At 44.4% G+C, this 22299-nt stretch overlaps 1 protein-coding gene across 3 annotated transcripts in view; it reads right to left on the bottom strand.

Annotated features, from left to right (window-relative positions):
- The window catches only part of NAA60 (N-alpha-acetyltransferase 60, NatF catalytic subunit), a 59731-nt gene that overhangs the window by 25274 nt on the left and 12158 nt on the right, over positions 1 to 22299 (bottom strand). The window contains exon 1 of one of the 3 annotated variants that reach the window (XM_039910956.1): positions 11389 to 11409. The exons of the other annotated variants lie outside the window; for them this stretch is intronic. The gene's annotated coding sequence lies outside the window, so the exon portion shown is untranslated. Of the gene's footprint in view, positions 1 to 11388; positions 11410 to 22299 lie in introns of those variants that run through there. 3 annotated transcript variants of the gene reach the window in all.

The raw sequence follows: 22299 nt of genomic DNA, 5'->3' as shown, positions 1-22299 counted from the left end.
TAAATACAGTCGAGGGGAAGAACATCTCGTAAAAACAATGGCAACTAAATAGAATCGAGGCGATGTACATTTCATTAACAAAATAAATACGGTAATGAAAATATATACAGTTGAGCGGACGAGTACAGTGCTGAGGGGATGGGAAGGGAGAGGGGGAGGAGCAGAGGGAAATGGGGGAAAAGAGGGTTAAGCTGCGGAGAGGTGAAGGGGGGTGGTAGAGGGAGTAGAGGGAGAAGAGAAGCTCAGTCTGGGAAGGCCTCTTGGAGGAGGTGAGTTTTAAGTAGGGTTTTGAAGAGGGGAAGAGAATGAGTTTGGCAGAGGTGAGGAGGGAGGGCGTTCCGGGACCGTGGGAGGACGTGGCCCGGGGGTCGACGGCGGGATAGGCGAGACCGAGGGACGGTGAGGAGGTGGGCGGTAGAAAGAGAGCAGGGAGGAGAGGTAGGAAGGGGCAAGGTGATGTAGAGCCTTGAAGCCTAGAGTGAGGAGTTTTTGTTTGGAGCGGAGGTCGATAGGCAACCACTGGAGTTGTTTAAGAAGGGGAGTGACAGCCCAGATCGTTTCTGCAGGAAGATGAGCCGGGCAGCGGAGTGAAGAATAGACTGGAGTGGGGCGAGAGAGGAGGAAGGGAGGTCAGAGAGAAGGCTGACACAGTAGTCTAGCCGGGATATAACGAGAGCCCGTAGCAGTAAGGTAGCCGTTTGGGTGGAGAGGAAAGGAGGTAACTGAGGCACAGAGAATTTAAGTGATTTGCCCAAGGTCACACAGCAGACAAGTGGCAGAGGTGGGATTAGAACCCAAGTCCTCTGATTCCCAAGCCTGGGCTCTTTCTACTAAGCCACTGTGCTTCTCTAAAATGGGGATAAAGACTGTGAGCTCCATGTGTGACAGGGACTGTGTTCAACCTGATTAGTTTGTATCTTCCCAGTGCTTAAAACAGTGCTTAGCACATAGTAAGTGCTTAAATACCATGTATAAAAAAAAAAACCTCAAAAGGGGGCTGGAGGAAAACAAAAATCCATGATCATAACAGTAATAATAACTGTGGCATTTGTTAAGCTCTTACCATATGCCAAGTACTGTACTAAGCAGAGAGGTAGACAAGATAAGACAAGTTACAGTCCTCATCCCAATCCCATACAGTCTAAGGGGGAGGGAGAATAGGTACTGAAGACCCATTTTACGATAAGGATACTGGGGCACAGGAAAGTTAAGCGACTTGACCAAGGTCACAGCAAGCAAACGGCAGGACCGGGATAAGAACCCAGGTCCTCTGCCTCCAAGGCCCCCGCTCTTTCCACAAGGCCAGGCTTTGCCTTACACAATTATCTGCTCTAAAGGGATCATGATTGCCTTGGGGGAAAAATGTCTGAGGGGAGATTTCCACCTGGTACCCTGGGAGAGATGTTTAGAGTGAGCGGGAAGGGTATTCCTGAAGAGAGGTCTGTGAGAGGCAAGTGTTTTCAAATAGGATAGGGGAAGGGAAACTAGCAGCAGGGGGAAAGTGGTAAGGACTGCTGGACTGTTCTCATTAAGGGAGGCAGTCAGGTGACTGAGCCCTTGGGATGAAGGGTGCTGGGGATGGGAGGGTGGGAATCCCATGATGGAGAAGGCTTTTCAAAACAAACGGCTCTTCGAGGCGCCCTTTACTACTGAGGAACTCTTTTCTCTCCCCCTTGCCCCAGCCCCACTCCTTTCTTTCTCTGTCTGAGCCACAGGCCAACCACCTGTGAAAAGCCCTGCAGAGGTTCAGTTCAGTTCTCTCAAAACTGAGGGGAACAAAGATGAAGAGAAAAGAAAACCAAGCCAGTTCAGTAGGCAGTATCTTGGGCCCTGGGGAAGCAGTTACCAGGATGTGTGCAAGGGAGGAGTGGCAGGAAAGGCCATTAGGAGTAGTCTGACTGAGGGGACACCTAGTTCCAACAAAACAGCTCCCTCACTCCACCACGCCCTCTTGACACCAGGGCCTTTATGGTGGCAGGATGTGGCATACTTGTTAAGCACTTATTATATGCCGGGCTTCACTGTTTTAAGTGCTGGGATAGATAAAAGTTAATCAGGTTGGATACAGCCCTTGTCCCACATGGGACTCACAGTCTCAATCCCCATTTTACAAATGAGATAACTGAGGCACAGAGAAGCAAAGTGACCCACCTAAGGTCACACAGCCAGCAAGTGGCGGAGCCGGAATTAGAACCCATGACTTTCTGAATCCCGAGCCTGTGCTCTATCCATTAGACCTCGCTGCTTCGACGGTGTGGACCGCTCCACTCTCTGGAAACACTATCTAACCTTGGGGTTACTGCCACTGTCCGCTCCTGGTTTTCCTCTTACCTTTCAGACGGATCGATCCCTCTCAGCTTGTAGTCTTAGCTCTTTGTGGGAAAAGATTGTGTTTACCCAGTCAGCTGGGCACTCAGTAAGTGCTCAATAAACACCACTGATTTGTCTGGCTGATCGATATCATTTGCCAGTCCTTCCTTTGTCTCCCACCCTCTCATTATAGGTCTCTCCCAAGACTCTGATCGGGGTCCCTTCTCACTTTACATCCATTCTCTTGGGAAACTTATGCACTGGCACGGCCTCAACTAACCCCTCTTTACGGCTGACTCCCAAATCTACTTTGTCAGCCCTGTCCTCTCTCCTCAGAAGCCCTGAATTTCCTCCTAACTCCGTAGCGTCTCTAGATGTGTATCATACCGGCACTATATATCCAAAATTCAACTCATCATCATCTTTCACAAATCCTGTCCTCCACCTCACTCTCCCATCAGAGTTTACACCACCACCATCCTCTCCAACTCAACCCCACAACTTTAGCAATTCTCTTGAATCCTCCCACTCTTTTAATCCCCACAGTCAATCTGTCAACAAATTCTATCAGTTTGTTCTCAAAATTTCAAGGATCCATTCCTTCCTCTCCAGCCTAGAGCCACCAACCTGGCCTGGGCACTTGCCATATTATGGCTTGATCACCTTTTCGGTCACTCCAGCCCATACTACACTCTTTAGCCCAGGTCAGCTTTCTAAAATGACATTCTTCACACAACTCCTCTCCCTCAAAAACTTTAAAATGGTTACCCATAATGGTTACCCATTCTTCTCCACAATAACAAGCCAAAAGTTCTGACCACTGGCTCTAAGGTATCCGCTCAGCATTCTCCCTCCTACTTATCACTCTCTTCTTCCACTATCCCCCAGTTAGCACTTTGATCCTCTCAAGCTAACCTACTAACTGTGTCCTGTTGGAGAGAGCACAGGACAGGCAATCAGAAGACCTGGGTCCTAATCCCAGCTCCACCACGTACTAGCTGAGTGATCTTGGTCAGACCACTTAATTTCTCGGCACCTCAGTTTCCTTGTGTGCAAAACAGGGATTAAATATCCATCCTCCCTCCTCCTTAGACTGTATCCCCATGTGGGACAGGGGCTGCATCTGATCTGATTGCAATGTAAATACCCCGGCCCATAATAAGCGCATCCCAGATACAACTCTTAATACTATGAAGCTCTTGCGCATGTCCTCCCTTAGGCTTAAAACCCTTTCCCATCAACTTCATCAGACCAAAGCTCTCCCTATTTTAATAATCCATCTGACATCACATCTCTTCCAGGAGAGCTTTTCAACTACCACTGTTGTGCAACTAAGCACTCAACTTCCCACAGCATTTATGTTACAGATCTTACATACCCTATTAAACTTTAGCTTACACACATACACACCCTTGTCCTACTCCTTCCTCCCTGTACTTTAGATTCTCTCTCGACCTCTAAATTGTAAATTCCTTGAGACCAAGGGCCAGGTCTTACAGCTCTCTAGACTGTAAGCTCATTGTGGACAGGAAATGCTGTATTGTACTCTCCCAAGTACTTAGTAAGCGCTCTGCACGCAGTAAGCACTCAATAAATATGACAATGAATGAAAGGTTGAATTCCTTAACTCCCATTCTCTCCTGGACCCTCTCCAATCCTGCTTCTGTCCCCTCCACTCTTTCGAGACTGCTCTCTCTAAGGTCACCCATGACCTCCTTTCTTGCCAAATCCAATGGCTCCTACTCCATTCTAATCCTCCTTGACCTCTCAGCTGCCTTTGACATTGTCGACCATCCCCTCCTCCTCCACCTTATCTCACCTTGGCTTCACGGACTCCACCCTCTCCTGGTTGTCCTCTTATCTCTCTGGCTGGTCATTCTCAGTCTCCTTCGCAGGTGCCTCCTCCCCCTCCCATCCTTTAACTGTTGGAGTTCCTCAAGGGTCGGTTCTTGGCTCTCTTCTGTCCATTTACACTCACTCCCTTGGTGAACTCATTCGCTCTCACGGCTTTGACTACCATCTCTATGCAGATGACACGCAGGTCTACATCTCTGCCCCTGTCCTCTCCCCATCCTTTCAGGCTCGCATCTCCTCCTGCCTCCAGGACCTCTCCACCTGGATGTGTGCCCGCCACCTAAAACTCAACATGAGCAAGACTGAGCTCCTCATCTTCCCTCCCAAGCCCGGTCCTCTCCCAGACTTCCCTATCACCGTGGATGGTATGACCATCCTTCCCGTCTCTCAGGCCCGCAACCTCGATGTCACCTTTGACTCGTTTCTCTCGTTCACCCCACACATCGAGCCGTTACCGAGACCTGCCGGTCTCACCTTTACGATATCGCCAAGATCCGCCTTTTCCTCTCCACCCAAATGGCTACCTTACTGCTACGGGCTCTCGTTATATCCCGGCTAGACTACTGTGTCAGCCTTCTCTCTGACCTCCCTTCCTCCTCTCTCGCCCCGCTCCGGTCTATTCTTCACTCCGCTGCCTGGCTCATCTTCCTGCAGAAACGATCTGGGCCTGTCACTCCCCTTCTTAAAAACCTCCAGTGGTTGCCTATCAACCTCTGCTCAAAACAAAAACTCCTCACTCTAAGCTTCAAGGCTCTACATCACCTTGCCCATTCCTACCTCTCCTCCCTTTTCTCTTTCCACTGCCCACCTCGCACGCTCCGCTCCTCCGCCGCCCACCTCCTCACCGTCCCTCGGTCTCGCCTATCCCGCCGTCGACCCCCGAGCCACGTCCTTCTGCGGTCCTGAAACGCCCTCCCTCCTCACCTCTGACAATCTAATTCTCTTCCCCTCTTCAAATCCCTACTTAAAGCTCACCTCCTCCAAGAGGCCTTCCCAGACTGAGCTCCCCCCTTTTTCCCTCTGCTCCCTCTACCCCCCCCACCTCTCCACAGGTAAACTCTCTTCTCCCCACTTTCCCTCTCCTGTCCCACCCCCTCAGCACTGTACTCCTCCACTCAACTGTATATTATCTTTATCACCCTATTTATTTTGTTTATTTTGTTTAATGAGATGTACATCACCCTGATTCTATTTAGTTGCCATTGTTCTTATGAGATGTTCTTTCCCTTGACTCTATTTATTGCCACTGTTCTTGTCTGCCTGTCTCCCCCGATTAGACTGTAAGCCCGTCAAAGGGCAGGGACTGTCTCTATTTGTTGCCGACTTGCACATTCCAAGTGCTTAGTACAGTGCTCTGCACATAGTAAGCGCTCAATAAATACTATTGAATGAATGAATAATTCTATTGTACTCTCTTCAGGAGCTTAAGTAGACGCAAGAAATATTAATTGACTGGACTCACCAAACGTTGAAGTCAGCACCAAAAGCATCAGGGTTGTGATCAATGGTTCAATTAAAAAAAAAATCGCTCCCCAACAAACGTGAATTTACATGGAAATTCTGCTGAGGGTATTCGATACATTCTGTAGTTCTCTCCCCGCCAGGACCTCAAAATCAGAGTTGTTTCACACTATCAGATTCAACAAGAAGCTGGCCTATTGTGGGTGAGTTTCATAACAAGAACACTATTGTCTGAAAGGATGATTGAAGTCCCTACATAATATGGTCTCTGTAGAATTTCTGGAAAGATACCAATCAAGCAATTGTTTTGATTTTTTTCTGTGTGCAGAGCACTGTACTAGGTGCTCAGGAGAGTAAATGTAAAAGAGTTGGTACAGTTTACATGCCAACAATGAGCTTACAGTTTAGAGGGGAAACAGACATTTAATATACATTCCAGATACGTTCCTAAGTGTCATGGGGCTGAGGGTGGGGTGAATAAAGGGTGCAAATCCAAGTTCTAGGGTGACATAGAAGGAAGTGGGAAAAGAGGAAATGAGGACTTGGTGAAAACCTCTTAGAGGTGATGTGAAGCAGCGTGGTTCAGTGGAAAGAGCCCGGGCTTGGGAGTCAGAGGTCACAGGTTAGAATCTCGGCTCTGCCACTTGTCAGCTGTGTGACTGTGGGCAAGTCACTTAACTTCTCTGTGCCTCTGTTACCTATTCTGTAAAATGGGGATTAAGACTGTAAACCTCAAGTGGGACAACCTGATGACCCTGTATCTACCCCCAGCACTTAGAACAGTGCTCTGCACGTAGTAAGCGCTTAACAAATACCAACATTATTATGTGTCTGAATTATTACAAAAAAAGCAACAAGACCATATTTCCTCTTTTTCTCCAGACTCTAAAGCCAGTAACAGCAAGTATACTAAACAAGTGTAGTCATCCTAGGGCTTTATCACAACCTCACAGAAATCCCATGGGGATAAAAAAATAAATGAATAAAATCAAAGGGTCACAGGACATCCAAATGTTTTTTTAAATGGGATGATGATGATGGTATTTGTTAAGCACTTACTATGTGCCAAGCACTGTTCTAAGCGCTGCAGTAGATACAAGGTAATCAGGTTGTCCCACATGGGGATCACATTCTCAGTCCCCATTTTACAGATGAGGTAACTGAGGCCAAGAGAAGCGAGGTGACTTGCCCAAGGTCATATAGCTGACAAGTGGCGGAGCCGGGATTAGAACCCACGACCTCTGACTCCCAAACCCATGCTCTTGCCACTAGGCCAAGCTGCTTCTCATTGTTTATTTATTTGTTAGAACACTAAATGCTATGCACTGTATTAAGTTTTGGGGTAGACAGAAGCTAATCAGGTTACACGCAGTCCATGTCCCACGTGGGGCTCACAGACAATCCCCATTTTACAGATGTGGTAACTGAGGCCCAGAGAAGTGTTAAGTGACTTGCCAAAGGTTACACAGCAGACAAGTTTTAACCAGTGTAGAAACCATCTAATCAAAAATAAGAAGGGCTTCTCCACTGAAAATACTCTCTTGACTCAGATGGAGGAAAGGTAACTTTTTTTTTTTTTAAATGTCCACCTCTAAAGGAATGTGGATTCTGGGGCAATTTTTTTTTTCCAAATGAACAGCTTCACATTAGTAAGCAAAAAGTATTCTGTAGCCGCCTACACCACTTCTAAGACTCTAAGGGAAACATGAATAATTTACAGAGTGACAAGATCCTGCCCACCATTCCACCCACAAATAGATACGCTCACACCTTATTAATCTTTCAAGTTGGGAGGGGAGTTTCACTATGCGTGTGTGTGCACATTTGCATGCATGTCTCAAGTGCAAAATTCATTCATTCAGTCCTATTTACTGAGCGCTTAGTATATGCACAGCCCAATAAGCCAGGGTCAATAATTCATTTTTGGATTCCTGGAGAAATTTGTTTCCACTGTGTCAATAGACAAACAAGAATGAAAAATGCTCATAATTGGTTCCATCTTGAAGGGATGGTACAAGCAATTGTATTTATTGACTTTCTGTGCTCATTGAGCTGTACTAAGCGCTTGTGACAGTACAATATAGCAGAGTTGGAAAACATGTTCCCTGTTCACAACAAGCTTACAGTCTAGAGATACTTGCGAATCATTTGAATTAACTCAGGTCTATCTTCCGCTTCTGGAGACCCAATCATAAAGAGAAGGATGCACACCAAGCCTACATAACTCTTCAAAGAGCAACGTAACGAAAGTTAAAATTGAAAAAACAGGAAGAAAAGTGATCAAACCAAATCATTACGCATTGAAACAGTCCTGGTGCTAAAAATGCTTTTTCAAGGAGGCAAAACGTCCTGGTTTCTTTAAAAGAAAGAAGTAAAAAATAATTTTCAAATGCTGTCATATGAGATGAAACAAGCCTGGCCTCTCCTTAGGGACTGGTTTGTTTTTCTCTTCTGGATGAACCTAAGGCATTGATATAATGGGGTAGAATGAGTTTTTCCAAGCAGTGACGAAGTCACCCTATTATTAGGAGAAAATTCTGTGTATGGGAACAAGGCTCTCAAAAGACAAGTTTGTGTTTCCTAAGTTCCAAAGGGAGTTCTGTACTAAATTCCTTAGGGGCCTAAAGGGGATACATCCTGCCGGCCACAAACACCGGGCCATAGCTTAAAGGGCACTACAATCACAAAAACCTGTAAACAATACCTGGGCAAGTGGTTTCGGGAACTTACTGACCAGAGAGAGGATGCTGTTTGCTGAAAGTGACCATCACTAGAAGGGTTGCAGGTGGATGGGAAGCAGCATGGCTCTGTGGAAAGAGTACGAGCCTGGGAGTCAGAAGGACCTGGGTTCTAATCCTGGCTTCACCCCTCGTCTGCTGTGTGACCTTGGGCAAGTCACTTAACTTCTCTGTACCTCAGTTACCTCATCTGCAAGGGTATAACGACTGTGAGCCCTACATGGGACAAGGTCTGTGTCCAACTTGATTATCTTGTATTTACCCCAGCACTTAGTACAGGGTCTGACACATAGCTTTTAACAAACACCACTAAAAAAACAAACCAGAAAACCCTACACTGGCATTTGGTGACTTGCTAGGTTTCTAAGTTCCAGCTGAGGAAGTTGATATGTAAATATCTCTCCCTTCCAGACTTGACTCTCTTGTCCAAACCACTTTTCTTCAGCACTATTCTGCATGTCTCCCCACTCCTCAAGAACCTTCAATGGTTACCCATTTCCCACCAAGCAGAAACTACTAAACCATTGGCTCGAAAGCTCCTTCTGACTCTCCCACCCTTTTCTCCCCCACTTCACCCCAGTCCACAATCTTTGTTCTTCTCAGTCTCACCTACTCAGTGTGTTTTGTTTTCAGCCCTCTCTCTCTCCCCCACACCACCCTTCTTCATACTTGACAACCACTGATCAATCAGTGCTCCTGATTCAGAAGATCTTCCTCATGAAATCACTGCTCTCCCCATTTTACATTCAACTGACACCCAGCTCTTCTGTGTCACCTAAATCCTTAAATTACCACAAGGTCTGTAGCATTTAAGAAGATATCCTGTGTATTCTATTATTCCCTCTATCTGTAATTTAAGTGTCTACCTCCTCCGTTACACTCTAAGTCCCCTCTCAGGATCACATCTGAAGAGTTTTCAGTACTCTATCAGTCTCAGCTATGGGAGGGAGACCCCAAGCTGAGGCATACCCATTCCTTGCTTTGTCAGTGGCTAGTGAGTGGAAGGCAGTTTGCTAAAAGTCAAAACTCACCTGTGCTGGGCAGCAGCAGCATGGGAGAGTTGAGAGCGGAGACTTAAGTTTACTGCACAGAAGAAGGCAATGGGAAACCACTTCCGTATTCTGACCAAGAAAACTCTATGGATATACTACCAGAACGATTGCGGATGAAAGTGGGACATTCTGGGAGAGAGGTATCCATGGAGTCGCTAGGAGTCAGAGATGACTTAACAGCACAAGACAAAACACTATAAGCTCCTTGAGGGCAGAGATCATCCATCCATTCATTCAGCTATATTTATTGAGCACTTACTTAGTACGAAGCACTAAGCGCTTGGGGGAGTACAATATTACAACAGACATTCCCTGCCCACAATGAGCTAAATTCCCAAGCACTTATTACAGTGCTCTGGACACAGTAAGTGCTCAATATGACTGATTAATTCTAATTTCAAACTCTTCGGTCCTCTAAGTACACAGTTTAGTGCTCTGCATATAGCAGACACTCAGTCAATGCTTCAGAATGACTGGCTACTGAGCAGAATGCAAACCAAATTGTAGTTGTAGCAAGAAAGCGGAACAGGGATGGAAACCCATCTAGTCTTTGGCAGCTATGAAAGGTGAGTACTTCAGAGGAATCCTCATACTTTGGAAGCGATAATGGGTAGTTCCAGAAGCCAGTCTTGCAAAAATGGATAAATATCAACTTCAGGAGATATACTGGAAAGAAAATAAATGTAATTCACACTCTGATCTAGTTTCCTGGGCAAGTGACAATTTGCCCCAAATCTGACTCTCTGAAAGAAAGGCACTACAAAATCTAACCAATTCGGGCAATTCGATCCAAGACACTGCTTGGTTCTTCAGGCTTGGACAGAGTGATTAACTAGGTGTAAGACCCTACCGGGTTGCTAGCTCGGCTTCTGACTTGCAGAACGGAAAAAGTAGATTTTAACCTGAGGCTGGCTAAGCTTCAATTAGAGGAATAAAGCAGCAGCAGAATTCTGTTTCCGGAAATTCCATCCAAGTCCCGCTGTGGTTGCCTTAGGCTAAAGGAGTAGTAGAGATAGGATAAAAAATCTTAATTCTCCACTCTCCCCAAATCCTCCATCTCCTTTCAACATCTCTATGTTTGCCTGAGCTAACATCTAGGTTATAAACACCTCCAGGGAAGAAAACAATCTTTCTTCACACTATCTTAAAAAGCAATATACAACGACTGTTTAATATAAAGAGCTAGTTTAGAAGAAAAATCAATTAGCATGGGGCTTTTAGTTAAAAGCCACACTTTTGAAGAGCCTGAAGACTTTATATACACTTTATTCAACAGCTGCCTCATTGCATATAATTGTATACGATTCCTGGAACTCTTCTGCTTCAGCTGCCCAAACCTAATAAGGCTCCACTCTCCAAACTGCTCTGCCCATTAATCATATCCTTTCCCATCCACTCCACCCTCTCCACAGGGTTCTACTGTGGCCACTTGTCTGCTGTGTCACCTTGGCCAAATCGCTTAACTGCTCTGTGCCTCAGTTACCTCATCTGTAATACGGGATTAACTCCTCCTCCTTCCGATTTAAGACTATGAGGCCTGTGTGGGACAGGGACCGTATCCAACCTGAATATATCTACCCCAGCACTTAGTACAGTGACGGACACACAGTGAGTGCATAACAAGTACCATTTAAAAAAATAAATTTTTTAAAAGTTGGCTCGCGCAAAGATATTGAAGGCAAACTCCATCTCTGAGCAGCTCTAAGAGCCCTGGGTGAGGGGACCCTTAGGAAGTGCTTGTTGGGCTGCAGACCTAAGTCTGATTCAGCCTTCCAAAAAAGTCACAGCACAAGCTTTATTATTTTTATTATGGAATTTGTAAAGTGCTTACTAGTGGCAGGCTTTATACTAAGCGCTTGGGTGGATACAACCAAAGCAGGTTGAATGCAGTCCCTGTCCCACATGGGGCCCAGAAGCTCAATCCCCATTTTCCAGAGGAGGTAATTGAGGCACAGAGAAGTGAAGTGACTTACCCAAGTCTCTCCAGGACAACAGGCATGTGTGAATGCACCATATTCTCCTGGCCCTGCCCTGAAAGGGATGGGAGAAACTGTTAGCAATGAGAAGAGCGGAGGTGGGGCTAGAGGGCAAGAGGAGGATGGGCTTTGTCAAGGGAATCAAGTGCCATCTTGGTTTTACCTTGGGACAAATCAGGTTTTCAGCTTTTACTGAGTTTGACTCCTATCTAACTTGCCTTCAGTAAAGATTATCATCCAGAAGGCTCAGTACGGAGCTTTGAACAGCACCCCCCCGCCCCGCCCACCCCCCACCCCCCAATATGGGGACCATGGAATAGGGAGGGATAGCAGCTTGAGGCATCTCACCAGGGCAACATGCATGTGTGAATGCACTGAACACTCATGGGTCTGCCCTGAAAGGGAAGGAACGGAGGGAGGAAGCGGGAGAGAGAGAGAGAATATGTGTGGGTGACACACACATACACACATATATAAGGGGGAAGCTCACAACTGTGAGGCTCACTTAAGCCTGGACAAGGCCCAAAGTCTTTATTTCACACTAGGCTTTACCAGGGTCCTCTGCTCATTACCACTGTAGCCCTTCCTAGCCTCCACTTGCCACCTGATTGTCCTCAGGCCTCTTCATCCTTGGCTCTGCTTCCTAGTCCTAAACCAACAGCCTCTCTTCCTCCTTAACAGTCCCTATAAAACCATCTTAACTACTTGAAGTATTTCCTATGCAAGTGACGTTTACATCAGCCAATGGGATTCTTTTGAGCACTGTACTGAGTACTGGGAAGAGTACGCTGCAACAGAGTTCGTAGACGTGATCTCTGCCCTTGAGATTTTTCCATATAAAACTTTAAAAAAATAACCTGAGATAGAACGATGCAAAAATGACGTGGCACATAGAACATACATCGGTGAGAAGCAGCATAGCTCAGTGGAAAGAGCCCGGGCTTGGGAGTCAGAGGTCATGGGTTCGAATTCCAGCTCCGCCACTTGTCAGCTGTGTGACTGTGGGCAAGTCACTTCACTTCTCTGTGCCTCACTTACCTCATCTGTAAAATGGGGATTAATTGTGAGCCCCGTGTGGGACAACCTGATTAGCCTGTATCAACCCCAGCGCTTAGAACAGTGTTCGGCACATAGTAAGTGCTTAACAAATACCAACATTATTATCGGTGACTTGAAAGAACAGAATGATATTTAAAGAAAACTCCAAGAGAAAAATGACAGTTGAGATTAATAAACAGTGATGAACTAATGCACTCTCACCTCAGTGGAGCAGTGCGAGGGATCAGATAGGTGAGAGAAAGTGGGTGGAGGGTAGGAATAAATGAGGATTAAAGTTAATAGATGGGAGAGAAAATCGCTTCAGAGACCAGCTAACCATTTCAGAATCCTGGGTATCTAGATTAAAAAAAAAAATTATCCCATCTCAGGAGGTCACAAAAACAGGTCTCAGGGAGGTGGGGTAGGGAGGGGAAGAGGGAAGAAAAAAAAAAACTTTTTGAACTTCCTTTTTGAAGTTCCTTATCTTTTTGGAACAATGCGGTCTATTCATGAAGAATTATTACAAATGAAGTTAGTTTTCTATGTCTATAGTTGACATTTTTAAGAGAGACAAGGAGTTGGTGAACATACTAATGGGCAAAACCTGTATTCTCAATAGTTTCTGCTTAAACTCCTGAAATGTTTTACAGGGTTGTGCATTGTATTAATGCACAATGGAACAAAAACACTCACTTCAAAAGGTGGTGGGGAGGAAGAAAAGGGGGCAGATTAAGCCAAGAAAGATAAAAGCTCAAAAGGCAAAGTGATAATGAGCCTCTACCAAGAAAACCCAATAACATTCTGATCCCATCAGAGAACAAGAATCTTTGACGAGTTTAGAGATGCCAGATAATTATAAACCAAGATAATATTAGTTGGAGCAAAGTACCCAATAATTAATGTTAAACATATTCCACTAGTCCAATATACAGATGTCATTTCATAGCCAGAAGAATTATTTTTTTAGAACACAATAGGGAATGTTACCCACAGGGGTCTTTTAACAGAGTGAAAACTATTTCCTCTCTGATTTCTTTTCATGAGAATGAACATTCTTGCCTCATTCTTCTTCAACTCAGCCCATGCCAGGGCCACAAAAGTACTTAATACAAAAGCAACTGAACTGGATTTCTAGAGATGACTTTTTCACCGCCCAAAATACAAGGGGGAGAGGGGGAGTACTGAAAGAAGTCGGTATTAAATTTGGACGCTGAAAGCCTGGAGACCAGTGAGGTGCTGGGAACACTGACATGCTCCTTGATGAAAGCCAGTGGTTTATGAATGTGACTGTCACAGGCTGATTATTTCAACAAGGCCAAGGCAGAATACAAGAGCCCCTGAGCTCTTCAAAGTGCGAATCATGGGGCAGGAAGCGGCAGAGTACGAAAAGAGAAGAAAACTCAGTGACAAAATAATGAGAGGTCTTGACCCAAAAAAATACCAAGGCTGATTAAAATGACTCGGCCAATGCTTGGGGTCTCATCATTAAGGGATAAGTCACAAGTGGGAAATTTGAAAGCACTATGATGAAGAGTCATTTGCCGGAATAAACTGTAGGGATGAGATGCGTTTTGAAACTATAGTGCTGTTTGTGTCACCATGTTCTCTCCTAACACTCCTTGTTGGCTTCATGCCTAGGCCTTTCTCAACTGGCAAATTGATGGCATCCTTATTTTCCCCACATTCTTTGTTTACTTTTGAATTGTGGTCATTGCTGTAGAGGAGAAAGGTTCAGCATGGTGCCTTCACAAGAGAAGTCATATTTTGTTGAAAAACTAGGACCACATGCAACACAAATGCATCCTTCTCTAAGCAAAGACAAAATCAGAAAAAGGGATCAGTCAATGCCTGGATCATTTTTCTAGAAAAAAAAATTCAGTCCATATCTCTCCACTCCTCAAAATACTCCATAGCTGCCCATCCACTTCCACATCAAATAGAAACTCCTTACTACAGGCTTTAAAACACTCAATCAGTTCCTCCCCTCTTACCTTACCTTGTTGATCTCCTACAGTCAAACCCACACATTTCCCTTCTCTAACACCAACCTACTCACTGCACCTCAATCGCGTCTATCCCGTCACCGACCCCTTGCTCACATCCACCCTGTGGCTTGGAACTTCCTCCCCTTCATACCTGTCAGACCACAACTCTACCCGCCTTCAAAGCCCTCCTAAAAATCATCTGCTCCAAGACGCATTCCCTTAACTAAGCCCTCATTTTTCCTACTGGCCTGCCCCTCTGCAGTTGGATTTATTCATTCATTCAATCCTATTAAGAGCTTATTGAGTTCAGACCACTGTACTAACCGCTTGGGAGAGTACAATGCAACATTAAGGGGACACATTGCCTGCCCACAACAAGCTTGGATCTGTCCCTTGTAAGCACTTGATATTCGCCCCGCCCTCGGCCCCACAGCAGTTATATTCATAACCTCACTCTCTGCCATTTCCTCTCTCCATAATTTATTTTAATGCCTGTCTCCCCTGCTAGACTGTGAGCTCCTTGTGGGCAGGGAATGTCTTTACCAACACTGTTGCACCGAACTCACCCAAGAGCTTAATACAGTGCTCTGCACATTAAGAGCTCAATAAACACCCATGATTGATTGTTGTGTTTGGCACAACAGCCCATACTGGGCTGAGGCTGTTAACCACCACTCCTGTCTTAGCGGTATTGTAAGCCCCTACCTCCTATGACAGTCATGGGTTCATCTCTCAAGAGTTACAGCACACTTGCACAAAGTCTCAGATCTGAAAGTCAGGCTGCAGCAGCTGAAACAAAACTAAACCTCCACTGGAAGGCATCGCTGAGGGAAATGGAGGAAGAGTCCCCTACTGCTATCAAAACGCTGGTATTTGGGGAAACACATCCCACTCAGATCGACGGCAGCAGCCCGTGGTCCATCTTGTATCTACCCCTGTGCTTAGAACGGTGCTTGGCATATAGTAAGCGCTTAACATTACTATTATCATTATTAATAAAGCCAACGGTAGTTGCTTCTTGCTGTCCATATCATCACTCTCCTTTGTCATCATCCGCTCTGTGTTAGAGGAAAGTTAACTCTAATAGAGAAGAACTGTCAAACGAAATTTGCAGACCACTGTACACAGTGAATACCACAAAAATTTGTCATGTTAAGTATTTTAAAATATCGTGTGTCTATATATAAATGGTCTGAAACCAAAATGACACTTTTTCCAGTATAAACATTTTTACCAAGTTTGAGTTCCTCCTATGAATTGACACCTTATCGTGGCAGGTTAGTTTGTGTATGCTGATGAAGTTTAGAACTAGGCCACACAGGCCTACCCATAACGGAAAGGTCTAAGCAGAAGCATCAAAGTCAATTCACCTGTGCTGGGCAGCATCAGCATGGGAAAGGGTCAAAGGCCAACGATCAAGTGATAACAACATTGATCAGGGACAACAACAGAGACTCAGGTGTCTGCTGCGTGGAAGAAAGCAATGGTAAACCACTTCCGTACCTTTACCAAGGAAACTCTATGGATACACGTACCGGAAAGATGTTATGGCAGAAAACGGGACATTCTCAAGAGGGTGTGTCCACGGAGTCGCTATGGGTCGGAAATGACTCACCAGCATTTGAAGAAGATGAGGTCCTGGACTTTTGTGTTTGTTTTTAAATCAAGAGCTACAAAACAAACTATGGTGGTTCACACAGATACTTTTAAAGGACTTGGCATGTGTACAGGAGCAAGAGGAAAGAATCTGGGACCCTGCCCTTGAAACATAAACACCATGTTCCCAAATATGCACTCTCTCTTAGGACAAATGTCTTAGAACACACATTCTCCCACAACAGTCTCCCAAGACCAGTACATTCCCCTGACTCAAGTAAGGTCCTCTGCTGGTATTCCACACTCTTTGCCAATAGCCATTTCTTCTTCATTTTTATGGTATTTAAGTGCTTACTATGTTCACTCATTCAATCATATTTACTGAGTGCTTACTGAGTGCAAAGCACTGGACCAGGCACTTGGGAGAGTATAACAAACTGACACAGTCCCTGCCCATAATGAGCTCACGGTCCAGAGGAGCAGACAGCCATTAATATACATAAATATATAAATATGCATCAGGCACTGTACTAAGTGCTGGGGTAGATACAAGCTAATCAGTTTGGACATAGTCCATGTCCCATGTGGGGCTCAGTCTTAACGCCAGTTTTACAAATGAGGTAACCAAGGTACAGAAGTGAAGTCACTTGCCCAAGGTCACAAAGACAAGTGATGGAACTGGGATTCAAACGCAGTCCTTCTGACTCCCAGGTCAGTGGTCTATCCACTAGGCCATGCTGCTTCTCTAATCTTTCTTTCTATGCTCACCGTGTCCCCTATTGTCTCAGAGAAGTTTCCTTCACCCTAGAAACATCCCTATTTACCTGGCAATGCATTTTACTTGAATTCTTCAGCTGATGAGGAAGAGTTTCAATGGGAGGGACTGAGAATGGGCAGGAACAAGCTCTTTCCACAAAAACCAAACTGAGGTTTTCCTGCCACTGGAGCAGCTCTCAATCCCAATGGAATTGGTATCTAAACTCCAGTTTTTTTTGGTTAATTTTTTTTTAATGGCATTTAAGTGCTTATTATCTATCAGCCACTCAAACACTGGGGTAGATACAAGTTAATCAGGTTGGACACAATTTGTGTCCACATGGGGCCTACAATCTTAACTGCCATTTTCCAGATGAGGTAACTGAGGCACAGAGAATTTAAATGACTTCCCCAAGGTCACGCAGCAGACAAGTGAAGAAGCCGGGATTAGAACCCAGGTCCTTTTGACTCAAGTTTCAAGCATATCCACTACACAACAGCAGGGTGAGGTAGGCCTTCACTGGGATAATTCTCCACAGCCTCCATATCGCCTCTCGATAAGGTCCCTACTTAAGGGACTCTATTCCAAATTTCTCTCCCCACAATCAACTCTTTCCCCAAATCAAGAGAAACAGTGTGGCCTAGTGGATAGAGGATGGGTCTGGGAATCAGATGGACCTGGGTTCTAATCCCAGTTCTGCCATTTGTCTGCTGTGTGACTTTGGTCAAGTCATTTCCTTTCTCTGTGCCTCAGTTACCTCATCTGGAAAATGGGGACTAAGACTGTGGGCCCCATGTGGGACAGGAACTGATTCCAACCTGATTACTTTGTATCTACCCCAGCACTTGGAACAGTGTCTGGCATGTAGTAAAAACTTTAATACCATTTAAAAAAATCCACAAAACTTCCACCTGTCTCATGCCTGTAAAGCCCTCTCAAATTAGTCACCTCCATTTTGAGCTACATCCCTCAGAAAATTATTTCTTCCACCCACTATTTTCAATTGAGTCCTCAATTTAGAACACCTCCCTAGGGTGAGTTGTTCCCTTTCTTCCCACTCCTTAACCATGACAAAACTTTTCTTGGAATTTTACCTATCCACCTGCCCTCTTTAACTGGGGGTGAAGGATGGATTGGAGATTGGAGTATAAACTAAAATTTAACAGGATTTAGAGCACATTCTTGAAAACAGTCAAATAGCTATACACTTCCAAAGAAAAAAGCCAGTGTAGTGCGGATGGGGTTGAGGAAGGGCTTTAGATGTTTAAAATTTAAAAATGAGGAAGAAATGGATTGTAGGAGAGAGAAAATAAGATAGAAGGCATAGGGAATGGATGCTTGAGTCCCCTGACCCAGGGCTTTTTTTTTTTTTAAATCAACAGTATTTATTAAGTATTTATTTGTGCAAAGTGCAATAGGACAGGACCCCACCTAAAGAGTTTACAATTTAAGGTAATGATCCAGGCAGAGATATTAAAAACCCACTGTTACTCCTTACTTATGTCACTGAATGACTGATTAAGGGAAAATCACCTTAAAACACCCAATATTCACTTGCTACACAGTACTGTATGGGTACCATGTGCTAGTAAGGTAACTATGTAACTATTTTGTAACAGACGCCAGGCAATGATCCTGCTTCAGCATACCAGTAGCCTTACCTGTGATTGTACTGTTCAGACTAAGGAGCACAATGCAACAATGAGAGAAGAACGGAGCGCTTAGCAGTAAGAAAATCATGAGTTTGGGTACGAAACCAGCAGAGTAGATTTTAGTGTCACTTTAGGTCTTATTCCGGCCACTGGAAACAATAGCCGACAATAGCAGGTCTAGTGTTCAGTGTATACTGCCACTTTGTGTGACTACAAAAGGTCAATCGACACAATTTAATGGAAAACATGAAGTGCTTTCTCTGAGTGGACAGAAGACTAGCACCAGCTGACCCTACTTCTATGTTTGCTAATGCTCATAGGGTCAACTTTTCATTTGGAGTGAAGAGGCAGACTGATTGGACATGAAAAGAGGGATTGAGGTCCAGGAGGAGACAGGATTTATACAGCTGACAGACCAGGAAACCTCTATTTGGGGACCTTTTGGGCTCTGACTGCAAACCTTCGGGTGTTTCCAGAGGCCTGGGATGAACAAAACTGGAAGTCCAGATTACACTGGTCAAGGGGCCATAACTCCCAATCCCCCCATGAACTGGGAACCTACACTAGAGCTACAAGTTAGACCAAGAAGTAGGATAATTGGAAGAAAATTATGCCTATACAGTTTCCCTGGAATTTAACCCTTCCCTATTATATCAAGTCCCCTGGAAAAACAATTCTAATAATTGTGGTATTTAAGCATTTACTATGTGCCAGGCCCTGTACTAAGTGCTGTGGTGGATACAGCAAATCGTGTTGGACACAGTCCCTGTCCCACGTGAGGCTCACAGTCTTAATCTCCATTTTACAGATGAGGTAATAATAATGATGGTATTTGGTAAGCGCTTACTATGTGCAAAACACAGTCCTAAGCATTGGGCGGGGGGGAGAGATACTAGATGATCAGGTTGCCCCACGTGGGGTTCACAGTCTTAATCCCCATTTTACAGATGATGTAACTGAGGCACAGAGAAATTAAGTGACTTGCCCAAAGTGACACATCTGACAAATGGCGGAGCTGGGATTAGAACCCATGACCTTCTGACTCCTAGGCTTGTGCTTTATCTACTATGCCATGGAGCTTCTCCTGAAAAACTGGATTAATTTAACGCTGTTTCACTTAGAGTTGCATTTTTAAAGATGTTCCGGTTGAACTCTGTTGTACTGTATTCTGCACATGAGAAGTGCTCAATAAATACCACTGATTGATTGAACATACAAGTGAACCAACATTAACCAAATGTCACGGAAGGCCATATCTTAATCACTGCTCTCCATCAGGGCACAGTTGAATTTCTTGGCTGTTAAACAGGCATGTGAATATCATTTTGGATACTGTATGGGTTATGTAATTTGGCCATATTTAGAAAGTACATTGAACTTCATAATGTTCTCGTTTTCTCAAGTTGAGTCCCTGTCTAATATAAAATTAAATAGGAGATTTATGCTTAACTAAAAAACAAATATCACCTTTCACTACGGAGACTCAGTTGGTTTAGTCAAGCTAACAACAGGAAAGCAAGGATAAGGTTGCGAAGCGACCCTCCAGGGAGTAGTTTATAGAGTACCTAAGAAAGGCAAATTATAGCGCTCCAGACAAAACAATCACAGAGCTCTGGATTTCCAATGAGGCATACCAATCTGTGCATGCGCTTAGAAGCACAACAGAGTTAAAGCAATAAAAGCTGTTCCCATTATACTAACCTGGTTTTTACAAGGTTTGTAAAAATCTTGTGTGAACGATACCTGTAATAATAATAATAATGTTGGCATTTGTTAAGTGCTTACTATGTGCCGAGCACTGTTCTAAGCGCTGGGGTAGACACAGGGGAATCGGGTTGTCCCACGTGGGGCTCACAGTCTTAATCCCCATTTTACAGATGAGGTAACTGAGGCACCGAGAAGTTAAGTGACTTGCCCAAAGTCACACAGCTGACAAGTGGCCGAGCCGGGATTCGAACCCAAGACCTCTGACTCCAAAGCCAGTGCTCTTTCCACTGAGCCACGCTGCTTCAACCTGTGTAACCGCTTACGAGGCTTCTTGGATCTGCTGTCATTATGGCTCACTGAGCAAAGACCTCTGTCTTTTACAAGCAGAATTCTGAGCTATGAACACAAAACCGCATAGCCTGGATCTTTGTTTTCTAATCTTTTAAACCTGAACATGAGCCTTTTTGCATTAAGGTCAGAAAATTCCATTCTAATCATTATGTTTCTTTTTTAGGCAACTTTTCTCTGCTAGAAATTCGAATATCTAGGAGGCAGTGCTTGTCCACTGTCTGGCTGATAACCCTATGGAATCAGTGACAGACACTCGGCTGTTCTTAGCTGACCTTGAAAAAACAGTGTTCCTCTTTACCCTTGAAACAAAAGTGCTGTATAACCTCAAGGTGCTACATTCTTACTGGTCCAGCTTACCAGTTCACAATCTACAGTGCAATGCAAATTAATACAGTGCAAGTGCTTAGTACAGTGTTCTGCACACAGCAAGTGCTCAAATACAAATGAATGAATAAATCTGATTTCAAAGGCAAAAGATCTATTTTTTTTTTTTAAAGAGACTTGCAGTCTACCTTTTGATGCTCTTAATAGAAGCTCTCAAAAAGATTTCCCCCTTCATTATGAGTGGCCCCTGCAAAAAGTGTCTGACCTTCGCTACAGGCGACCCTTAGATTTACCACACAATTGGTTCCTGGAAAAGTCCAAGTCAAAATTCTATTAGAACAATGTTACAAATATTTTAACCCCAATTACCTAGACATATGGAAGCGATCCATTTGACATGATGAATATAGCTACATTAATGTATTTTGAGTCAGAGGGGTTCCATAACAGAGTAGCTGACTGACTTAATGGGAAATAAAATGGACATGCTGAATTTTCAATCAATGTCAGCTCGTTATGGGCAGGGAATGTGTCTGCTAATTCTGTTGGAGTGTACTCTCCCAAGCGCTTAATGCACTGAGTGTCTGCTGTGTGCAGAGCACTGTACTAAGCAGCTTGGGAGAGTACAATACAATATAGCTGGTAAAACAGGCTCCCTGCCCATAAAGAGCTTAGGGTCTAGAAGGGGATTTCTCCCTGGTGGCTCCTCTCCACCCAATCTCTCCTACTCTGACTCTACCCCTTTAAAGTTTCCTCCATGACAGCTTTTAAAAAATATGTCCTCATTTCCCCATCAATGTCTATTCCCGCCAGAACCAGTGCTATAAAGGAGGTTAATGCTGTAAAACCCAAAACTTTGTATACCTAAAGCAGGCGGGGAAATTAGAAATGTTGGCAGTGTCATTCAACTTCACTTGAGACATCTTGATCGGATTTACTTTTTTTTTTTTTTAATGGTACCTGTTAAGCACTTACTATGTGCCAAGCATGGTGCTAAGCCCTGGGAGAGAGACAATTTTATCAGGTGATTACAGTCCCTGTCCATCTGGGGCTCACAGTCTAAGTACAAGAAAGTAGGATTTAATCCCCATTTTAGGGATGAGGAAACTGAGGCTCAGAGAAGTTAAGTGAAAGTTAAGTGACTTGCCTAAGGTCACACACCAGACAGATGTAGAAGCCGGGATTAGAACTCAAAACCCCAGACCAGGCATGCTTCCACAAAGCCATAGTGATTCTCTGAGCTCATCTATGGGCAGAGCACTGTACTAAGCACTTGGGAGAGCACAATAAAATAGATTTGGTAAACATGAATCCTGCCCTCAAGGAGTTAAATCAAGGACTATTACACTTTAAATATTAATGATTTTAATCAGCTTCAATATGCATTGCTAGTCTGACCCTACTTAACATTGCCTGCCACCTCTTCCTCCTCCTCTCCGATCTATCAGTGTTTATTGAGCACTTACTGTACTGAGCACCTACCTTCTGTCAACTCTAC

This window comes from Ornithorhynchus anatinus, chromosome 2 (assembly GCF_004115215.2).
Source record: "Ornithorhynchus anatinus isolate Pmale09 chromosome 2, mOrnAna1.pri.v4, whole genome shotgun sequence".
In the NCBI taxonomy this organism is placed as follows: Eukaryota; Metazoa; Chordata; class Mammalia; order Monotremata; family Ornithorhynchidae; genus Ornithorhynchus; species Ornithorhynchus anatinus.
This window is presented reverse-complemented; position numbering and strand designations above follow the sequence as displayed.